This window comes from Lactuca sativa, chromosome 9 (assembly GCF_002870075.4).
Source record: "Lactuca sativa cultivar Salinas chromosome 9, Lsat_Salinas_v11, whole genome shotgun sequence".
NCBI classification, from domain to species: domain Eukaryota; kingdom Viridiplantae; phylum Streptophyta; class Magnoliopsida; order Asterales; family Asteraceae; genus Lactuca; species Lactuca sativa.
In genome coordinates this window covers 88,068,568-88,079,765 of record NC_056631.2, presented here as the reverse complement: position 1 = coordinate 88,079,765, position 11,198 = coordinate 88,068,568, and positions in this window count along the sequence as shown.

The window sequence follows — 11,198 nt, the reverse complement described above, 5'->3', positions numbered from 1 at the left end:
GACTCAAAATTCGGACAGCGCTTCGCTTCTAACAATCGTCTTTTCCTTCGACGAAACCTAGTATTATTTATTACCACTAGATTTTCGTCTACTATTTATAGCAACTGTTTATGAGAGACATTGTGTTATAAGTGTTAAACAATACTTTTTAACCACTATGTACATACAGGGGCAGACATGAAACACTGGAGGGCGGGACCATTTTGGCATTATAGCACTTCTGAAGTCCAACAACCCTATGCGGCCCTTCAAACCAGATTCCCCGTACCGCGATCAGTTAAAAGGTATTATAATAAAACTTTTTATAATTTATAATACTTAAATATATTGCTTATATATAGGTTCATAATGATGATATTGAACTTAAACATAATCTATACTTAAAGTAGGGTAAGCATAACTCACTTACTAGGAGGTTTGGCTAGGAACCGGGCTCTGCGGGGGCAGAAATTCTGAGCTGAAAGCTCTTCTTATCGGAGCATTATGGTGCTCCAGTACTTGCCTATAGCACTTGGAAGTTGATATGGATTAGGAGGGAGGGATTGGGAGTGTTGAGAGAGAAAGAACGGGTAAGGTATGAGTTTTTTTGGGTGATTTGCACCTCTATTTATAAGCTGAGTTCGGTGCAAATGTGGAGCGTTCCCTTGCTGAACGTTGGGCGTTCGTGGCATGGTGTCATCATTTGGTTCCAAGCCGCGGTGAGGAAGCAGTGGCTCCGATCGTGCCACGTGTCACCTCCTGGTTATTCCATAAAATAATTATCTTCTAAAATCCATAACTTTCGCATACGAGCTCTGTTTTTGACGTTCTTTATATCCACGCGTAGGAATTGACAAGATCTACAACTCTCCTTTGAATCCATCGTCTAACTTTGAATGATTTCAAATTTAACAGTATGAGAAGATTACATTGTTAACGACCGTGTAAAACTCATAACTTCTACATACGGATTCCGTTTTTTACTGTCTTTTTATCATTGAACTCCTATTAATGAGATCTTCAATTCTCATTTAGGTTGTGTCGGCTAGAAATCTATCGATCTAAAATTTGATTTCCGGGCTATGTACTGATATGCGTAATCTTAGAAAAATCATAACTTCCTCATACGAAGTCAGATTTTGATGCTCTTTTTATGAACGCTCTCGGTTTAACGTATACTATGAATTTAGTTTATATCGCTAAGGCTAAAAAGTAATTTATCAAAAATTCTCTTTTTACGTTACGCGGTTCCATATCGGTTTAGCCGTAAAATTTCGACGAGTCATAACTTCTTTGTTATAACTCGGATTTCAGCGTTCTTTATATGTATGGAACCCTTGTGAAATATACTATAACTTAGTTAAGATTATTTATTCTAAATAATATTCTATAAAAAGTCATTTTTTACGCTTATTGTCTCTAAATTGACTAGCCCGAATCTGCGGTCGTTATAATTTTCTCCCCCTTAGGATGATTACATCCCGGAATCATCAACAAAACAGGACTTTTAAAATGACTCCATACGTTATCTTTTCATCCTAGGTAATAACCGTAACTCATATGTTCCTTCGAATGAGTATCTAACTCTTGGACTTCTTGACTGCAGGCGGTGCTCCATCTTGCACCTGCTCTTCATACTATATTAGACTTTTAGTCATAACCTTCACGTTACAAACTTTATCCTTATTAGAGACTCCTTATCCTTCTTAAACATACTTAAATTAAGTTAAATTCTTTACTTTGATTACCGTAACAAGTCGATGGGTCATGTTCTAAAGACCTCTCATCGTATGATGCAACACTTAGACGCTGGTCTCTTAGAGTCAAATTCCAGAATGGAGTATACATTCCTTCATGTTCTAATGTGATATAATCAAATTCTAGCATGCAAAACTTCTATCTACAAGCTTCTTACTTTAACAACGATCGCAATAATTCTACTGATCACTTCGATTATCTTTCATTTCGTTCTTTTGGCTTAAGTCAGATGCTACATCGATATTGGTTCTCTAAATCATATGTCATACTCACCTTAGTTAGACTCGATTTAATATGACCACTAGGGTTGGAATAACAATCATCTTCTTATTCATTATCGAAACGATGGTAACGACATACATGAACAAAACGGGATCAATTACTAGCTTCTTGGTAACCTTGTGAATTTCCCTGATTCAAGTGTGAGTCCTGTGCTTCTGGTAGTATAGGCCTCTACTACCTTTCATACCTACTCATACTTGTCCCAAGTATTGTCTCGCAGTCCTTAAGTTCTTATTTCTTAAAATCACAAAATGATTTAACACATACGAATATGTCCAAATAATCACAAAAATTTCTCTAGACTCTACTAGGACTTCTTCCATGCGTGTTTTCATTCATCAATTCTGCTTCAACTCGGTTGGTGGAGGAAATGCCAGACGATGGGATAACTTCACGGATCACACCAATCATTCTATCAACCCACTAATAAAATGTGTACATTTGGATGTACCGTACTCCTCTATACGTACTGTATTCTAAATAGGTATCATTCGTTATCGTAAGCCTTCTCATTTCCTCCATTTACTCAATTTGCAACGAGTCCTCACCATGACGTTCCATACACCATAATAGTTGTTCAAGACGAGAAATTTAAGATAGAGAAGGTTTAGACACATAATTCTCCTTATTACTCCGAAAAGTTACATGTCAGTTCTAATACCATAATTAAACATTTAGAAATCTGAACACATAAAATTTCCAGATCCGGTCGGCAATAGACCATATATCCGATCAAACATAGCACATAAGGCATTTTTATAGCTATAACAAAAATCATTTACCACATAAAAGCATTTTAGGCATCTTTTCTAAAATAAGCTAGTGCTTGTGTCTAAAATATAGCAGACATTCATCTCACAATCATCGCTTAACATTCTAAGTTTAAGTCTAGAAATAAATCCTTATTCCTAGTTTGCTTAAACTAATGCTCTGATACCAACTGTGACATCCCCAAATTCATAGTCGTTTAAAAAAAAATTGATGCTTATTTGAAAATCAGAGTATTCATTTTAAAGAATAATATTGCGGAATTTGTTCCTAGAAAACATGATAAATATATTATCAAAGCATTTCTGAAGAAATGTATTTTGTTTACATTAAAACCTTGGGATCTCATCGTCAATACATAAACATAAGCATAAACAGACATTACATTCGTTTACACTAGTAATTTACATCTCCTTTAATCTCTTAGTGTAATGTAGCTTCGTATCGACACCTGTGATACAAATAAACTGAGTGGGTCAGGTTGGGAAACATGGTGAGTACATAGGGTTTTCAACCCACAATAATAAAGTTATTTTGTTTCATCATCAAACAATTAACCCAATTACCCATTCCCATTATCTTCTTTATTCTTAAGTATCTACCCTAAGAATCATCCTATTCTTCATTTATTCATTCCTAAGGATTGTCCTAAGGAATAGGTACGAAATCCATCACTGCTAATGGAATAACTCCCAATGTTATCTATTAGGTACAACTACTAATATTATCATTTAGGTGAAACTGCCAGGATTATGATGTTCTCTATTAGGCGCATCTGCCGATATTATCCTTTAGGCGCGACTGCTAGGATGTTTAGCGTACATCATAGTTCAAACACACCTACAGGTTGTGGCGCAGCTGTCAATGTTCATCTATAGTGCACTAAGTCCATGTTCATTTATATCATTTTTTACCCGTCATCATTCATCTACCCATATTTACCCAATATTTTTATAGGTATAAAATACATATACAATTTAAATAAAAAAAACATGTATATTTTGTTCATCCAGCATAGATATCAAGAACACAGACAATATGCACACATAGCACGTGATTTATAGCAAATACTTCATATATATATATATATATATATATATATATATATATATAATATATACATATATATATATATGTGTGTGTGTGTGTGTGTGCAAGATGAAAGTAACTATGCACTCACTTGTTAAAGTGATGACTCGAAATTCGGACAATGCTTCGCTTCTAACAATCGTCTTTTCCTTCGACGAACCTTGTATTATTACCACTAAATTTTAGTCTAATATTTATAGTGACTTTTATGAGAGAAATTGTGTTATAAGTGTTAAAAAAATACTTTTCAACCACAATGTACTGACAGGGGCCAAACGTGAAACACCGGAGGGCAGGACCATTTTGGTATTATAGCACTTCTGAAATCCAACAACCCTATGCGGCCATTCAAACCGAATTCCCCGTAATACAAGCAGTTAAAATGTATTATAATAACACTTTTATAATTTATAATACTTACATATAGTGCGTATAGGTTCATAATAACGATATTGAATGTGAACATAAGCTATACTTAAAGTAGGGTAATCATAACTCACTTACTAGGATGTTTGGCTAGGAACCAGGATCCGTGGGGGCAGAACTTCCAAGCAGAAATTGCTTTTTCTCGGAGCCTTTTGGCGCTCTGGGACTCGCCTCTAGCACTTGGAAGTTGCTATGGATTGGGAGGGAGAGAATGGGAGTGTTGAGAGAGAACGAATGGGTAAGGTGTGAGTTTTTGGGGTGATTTGCGCCTCTATTTATAGGTTGAGTTCGGTGTGAATGCGGGGCGTTCCCTTGATGAACACTGGGCGTTCATGGCCAAGTGTCACATTTGGTGCCAAGTCGTGTTGAGGAAGCAGTGGCTTAGATCACGCCACGTGTCACCTCCTGGTTATTCCAATAACTAATTATATTCTAAAATCTATAACTTTTTAATACGAGCTTCATTTTTGATGTTATTTATATCCACGCGTAGGTATTGACAAGATCGACAACTCTCCTTTGACTCCATTGGCTAATTCTCTACCGATTTTAAATTTAACAGTATGCGAAGATTACATAGTTAACGACCGTGTAAAATTCATAACTTCTACATACGGACTCTGTTTTTTACTGTCTTTTTATCGTTGAACTCCTATTAATGAGATCTTCAATTCTCATTTAGGTTGAGTCGGCTAAAAATCGATCGATCTAAAATTCGATTTCCGGGCTGTGTACTGCTATGCGAAATCTTAGAAAAATCATAATTTCCTTATACGAAGTCAGATTTTGACGTTCTTTTGATGCACGCTCACGTTTTAATGTCTACTACGACTTTCGTTTATATCGCTAAGGCTAAAAAGTAATTTATCAAAAATTCACTTTTTATGTTACGCGGTTCCGTGCCGGTTTAGCCATAAAACTTCGACAGGTCATAACTTATTCGTTACAACTTGGATTTCATCGTTCTTTATATGTACAAAACCCTTGTGACATATACTATAACTTAGTTAAGATTATTTATTCTAAATAATATTCTATCAAAAACTCATTATTTGACGCTTGTTGTCTTTAAATTGATTAGCCCGAATCTGCAGGTGTTACAATTAATGTAATAAATCTTCTTGCGTCTTGATATACCGTTCTTCTTGTTGTAACCTTATCATATAGAAATTCCCTTGAAGATGTAACCTAGCTTCCATCTCACCCTTATTCTAATGCGTCCGAAGTTGCAGGTACATCTACTTTCCTAGGTTTCATTGTGGCATTTTCACCTTTTCCAGATTATATCTTCATCACTTTCATGATTTCGTTTTCTTTTTATTCAAGCATTTCTCTAAATCTTAGACTAGTTGTTATTCTTGTTGTCTTATTACTCCTTTTAACATGAGTTTGAATTCCTAACATAGCTAGCCTTGCTCTCTTATGTGTATCATCCTCATCTGTCTTCTTTCCAATTATCAAAGTTGCATTCACTGGTTGTCCTTCTTATGGAAATTTTCATAATGGTGACTACTCAAGGAAATAATATTTTAAAATTTTCATAAATATTTTAGTATTAGTGAACTAGGTGCTTTGATTAGATATCTAGCAGAACAAAAGGGATGCTAAGGCTATAGTCTACAAGCACGCAAATCATTATCCCGAATAACTACTAGAGCTTACAGTTCAATTCTAAGAACTAATCTAATCACCTAGTTTACTAAAACTAAAATCTTTGATACCAAACTGAAACACCCCTCGCATAGGACCATTTGAAATAGCCTTTAATAAAATCCTTTAAAAATATTTTTAGTTTTTAAATTTGCAGGAAATCGCTCCTAAAATTTAATTCAAAATATTTTTCAAATTTCAAGTGCGGATAACAACCCCAAAACATGAATTCCAAAATAAGTTTAAGTTTGGAAAATCAAAATATGTGAGAGTGTCTCAACATATATCAAAACCAGGTTTTAGTAGGTCATTACATAAAACCCAAAGGTATTTTAAAATTCCCAAAGTTGTTAAATCCTAAAAGCTTCTAACATCATCTTCTAACTTGCAAAAATTTGATCAACGATTGGATGTAGCTATGAGGAGCCTAATAAATACAATCTTAGGGTTAGACATTATAAGGTTGGCAAATAAATGAACACCTGATTGTCAAATATTATATAAATTTATAAATAAAGAAAATTATGAAAATAGTTATACCATAATAAGACATATTTCAATAATAACGATTCAAACAAGATCATATGGATCAATAATTACTCATATGAGTTCAAACTCATGGATTCGATAATACGATAAACGAACCAATTTACAAACACTTTATACTTTTCCAAAATGGGTAATTAGGGATAACATTTAATATATATATATATATATATATATATATATATATATATATATATATATATATATATATATATATATATATATATATATATATATATATATATAATGTATGCAACTATCCTAGCCCATGTCAATCTCGATAAGTTGAAACTCCCAAAAATGGTGGTGGACACTTTAGAGGTATCTTCTCAAGTTACTAGAGAAGATGGGTCTCCCATTTCTAGATTTCTAGGAAGAACGGTCTTCTATGTTCAGTTATGTAGGTCTCCACTATCGATCTAGCAACTAGGTAGCCATTATCCCTAGACCCACATAAGGGGTAACAACCATCATACACACATGAGGGTTAATTGAAAATCTATTCATAACAATTCAACATGTAATAGATCTAAGACATGACCAGACAAGTCGCTCATCCTCGTATGTATGCACAAATAGGATGCCAAAAAATTTTCAAAAGCAGATTTGACCAAGGCTTCGAGCATGGACTTCAATCATAATTACACAATGGATTTAGATGAAAATCGTTCAAGAGAGGGAAATATTTGGTTGAAATTGCGAGGAAGAATGAATGAGGAAGAATAGCTTTCAAATAGACCCAAGTCACCCAACTATGGTCACTAAGGTAACCTTAGTCTCTCCTTAGAAACAATTCCTTCAAAAGGGATCCAAATTAACTAATTCCAATAAATCACATATGGTCCCTCTCCATCATAAACTTTATAAACTTGGTCTAAGACCCATAATTGGGTTTTGAGTTTTGGGTTTGTGTTGCATTTTGTATTGTATATTGTTATATATAAAATTTATTCAATATTTACCAACTTTAAAGTACAATAACATTATCAACATAAAATTCTATAAATTAAACTTTAAATCAAATAAATAAATATTATTGGAGATAATATTCGATTATAAATAGGTAAATTAAATGGTTAGTGGACGCTACTCCGTTAGAGGTGGTTTAACAATCATCATTGAGAATTTTCCTGGTCAGAGGGTGTTGGTTGAGGAAGCATGATATTCTATTCAATATCTTGATTGATACTTTTTAGAGTTTAAACAAAGACAAGCAAAATGGTGAGACTCCTTAAAGCCTAATGATTGCACTGTCGATATCACGTAACCACATAGTATACCCGACTGTTCCAATTCCTACATGTGCAAGTATGATATTCTATATTGATAACACCGTTCATCATATTGTACATGATAGTTGAACTATGGATCATGGTATAGATGTGAACTTAGACACTTTTAATATTTATACATTTACCTCCGTCATTAGTATATTAAGAAAACCATCATTCTATCGTGCCAAGAAAAATACGAATGAACGATAATATATGTCTACATTAGTATATTGAAACTCATATTAGGAACCATGCCTTTCATTTAGTTTATGATGACCAACATTGTCAAGTTAGTTATCTCGTCTCATAATTTCATGTTGTAACCTACCGAACGGAACTTCCACAACTTGATTGACTGCACGCCTATATCACAAATTTTTAAATAAATTTTGAAAAAAAAAACCATTATACGCATTTGGGAAAACATGTTTACGAGCAATGCTAACAAAATTGGCCATATCTTATATGATGGCTAAATTCGTACCTACCCAAGGCATTCCTCCAGCCTCATTAAAAACAAGGACTACAATTTCACACAATGTGTTGCCTACACTATGTTGGCCAAGGGCAAGAGTTGGTTGTTTCCATCAATGGAAACTATTAAAAACGTGGTGCCTAACCTAAGTAGTTTCCTTAAATGGGTGTTAACTATGAAAATTAGTGGTCACATGCAAATTAGAAACAACTGATACAAATTTTTGAACCATCAATATTAATAATATTTGATGAAATAGGAATTACAAAAAATTAGTATCGTATTAAAACTAAATCTTACCATGCAACTTGGGGTGAGAAATAAAAACTCAAACCGACCGACAATTTCTTTTTTGATATGGGTAACTGTACCCGAATTGATTTTTTTCCATATTGACACAATATAGAGAAAGGGTGTCAAAAATTTCTTCATAGTTTCTATAGGAAGAACTCATTTATAGCAAGGTAATCTTTATGGTTGGTGGAATAGATATCTAACTCTTAAGTCTCAATAATGATATATTCATCTATGCTTGCAAACTACAAAATAAAAGTTTAGAATGCTTGTCCCGAACATAAACCCAACAATATACTTCAATTTTATTTAAGTAAAAGTACATCCGTATGCACTCTCTAAAAAATAAGTTTGGAATGTCAGATTTTGAACTGCTATACGTTATATTATGTCAACCCACCTACAATACATAAAAAATTTAGTATTATCTAATATCAGATATTCTTGACTCAGTGGTTAATTCGTTAATAACCAAAAAAAGAGGTTTTATTTTTTATTTCTACTGTAATTTTTTGTCGACACATTATTATTATTATTATTATTATTATTATTATTATTATTATTAGACAAAAAATTACACAATGGTCATTATGGTGTCCTAGAATCTGGGTTTTAGTCTTTAACTTCAAAAAACTTCATGGAAGGTTTATGTGATTTTTAATTTCTATCGTGTTTGGTCCCTTACCTATATAAAAAGACTTGTATACCCTTTTCATTTCTTTTATTGTGACATCCCAAAATTTGCGGCCATTTTAAAACGTTTTATTTATGCTTATATTAAATCAGAGTGATCTTTAAAAATGCTAAATTTGCCCCATTAAAAGTATTTTCGAAGAAAATGTTTTTCATTGATTCTTAAAACTTTAGATGTCATAACTGATATAGAAACATAAGCATAAACAGGTCTTACATCAATATTCTAGCAATCTATGAACTCCTTAAATCTTTTAGCAGATAATTTCACTATTTGTTAGTGCCTTCATATTACTACCTGTGATACAAAGAAACTGAGTGGGTCATGTTGGGAAACCTGGTGAGCACATAGGGTTTTCAATCCACAATATTATATTCTTATAATTATATAATCTTTAACATTTAAATATCCTAGTTACCCTATTCCCAATATTCTCTCTTCCTAGTCCTAGATTGATGATTTCGAGAGATCTTTTGTAAAGGATATTTGACAACAATCATCTATATTTCCCTAAATGAATATGCTCGACAATATGTCAATACTTTAGTCATGGAATGACAATACGAATAGTACTCCTTGGATAACCATGACAGTACAATGGTGCTTTGGACATGCACGATAGTAAGATAGTACTTTTGGATAAACACAACGAGTCTCGGCTTATTGTTTCACACAACTCTCACTAACCTGTCAAAACCATTATCTTACACAACCCTATCATGACCTCTCATTTATTATTTTACACAAATCATTACTACCCAACCATATTATTAAGTGTAACATACGATTTGATCAAGTAACAATCATATCATATTGTACAAATATATTAGACACAACAAAAATAGCGCACATAGAATTTAAGCATTTAGAATACTTGTATCTACATGTAAGCTGAAAGTAACTATGCACTCACCTGACATAAGTATGTGACTTAAAGTTAGGGCAACACTTCGTCTTTACACTTTTCAAAGACCTAAACATATAACACTAAGTCTTAGCATAGTTTCATAATCCTGGTGACTATTTAAATAATGGTCTAGATTCCTCAATAATCCTAATGTATTCTGATAGTTCTATGAAATAAGGATCAATTAGGCAGGACAGTTGGGAGGCAAGATCATTTAGGCATATAGCCTTTCTGAAATCTAATAACCAAGCCAAAGTGACCATTCTAGACACATCTACCATAAGGATCGATCAGTATAACGACTTTTAATTACTGATAAATCTTATTTATAGGTTCATAATAACAACTTATGACAAATGTTGTAAAATTTGCCGAGTTGGCCGATTACTCGGCCGAGTACTCGCTACTCGGCCCCTTACCGAGGCGAGTTATAGAATCTGAGTACTCCCCAATCGACCCCTTACCTAAGCGAACAGTGTTGCAAAACTTAGCCAACTTGGTGATTAATGTGTATAATATGCTTAATGACTTATTATTTAACACACACACATGTGATTATTACTACATATATATCTTAAATTTCCACTAACTATTCATGAAGTGAGACCATTGTGTGTTTTTCAATTTTTTGTGTATTCACATGTATCTAATTTTGTTATATATTTCAATCAACTTATGGTTTTAGCCTATGATTTTAACATATATAATTCACTAAAAATATTTCTACATGAATTACCAAATCTGAGTACTCCCCGAGTACTCCCGGGTACTCGCTACTTGGTAGTCGGTCGAACAGGTACCGAGTAGCGAGTTCTACAACCATACTTATGACCATAAATATAAGTTACACTAAATAAAAAGAGTGTAGCTTAACTTACTGAGGTTTTACAAAACTTCAAAACCGAAAGATTATATTTTTCGGACTCTTAGACCCCTCAAAACCTTGCTAGATACCCTAGGGAAACCCCAAAAATTGGATCTAGAGTAATATGGAGGTTGGAGAGTGTGTTGGGGAAGATTTGGTGTGAAATGAAGTGAAAAACGAAAGGATATATA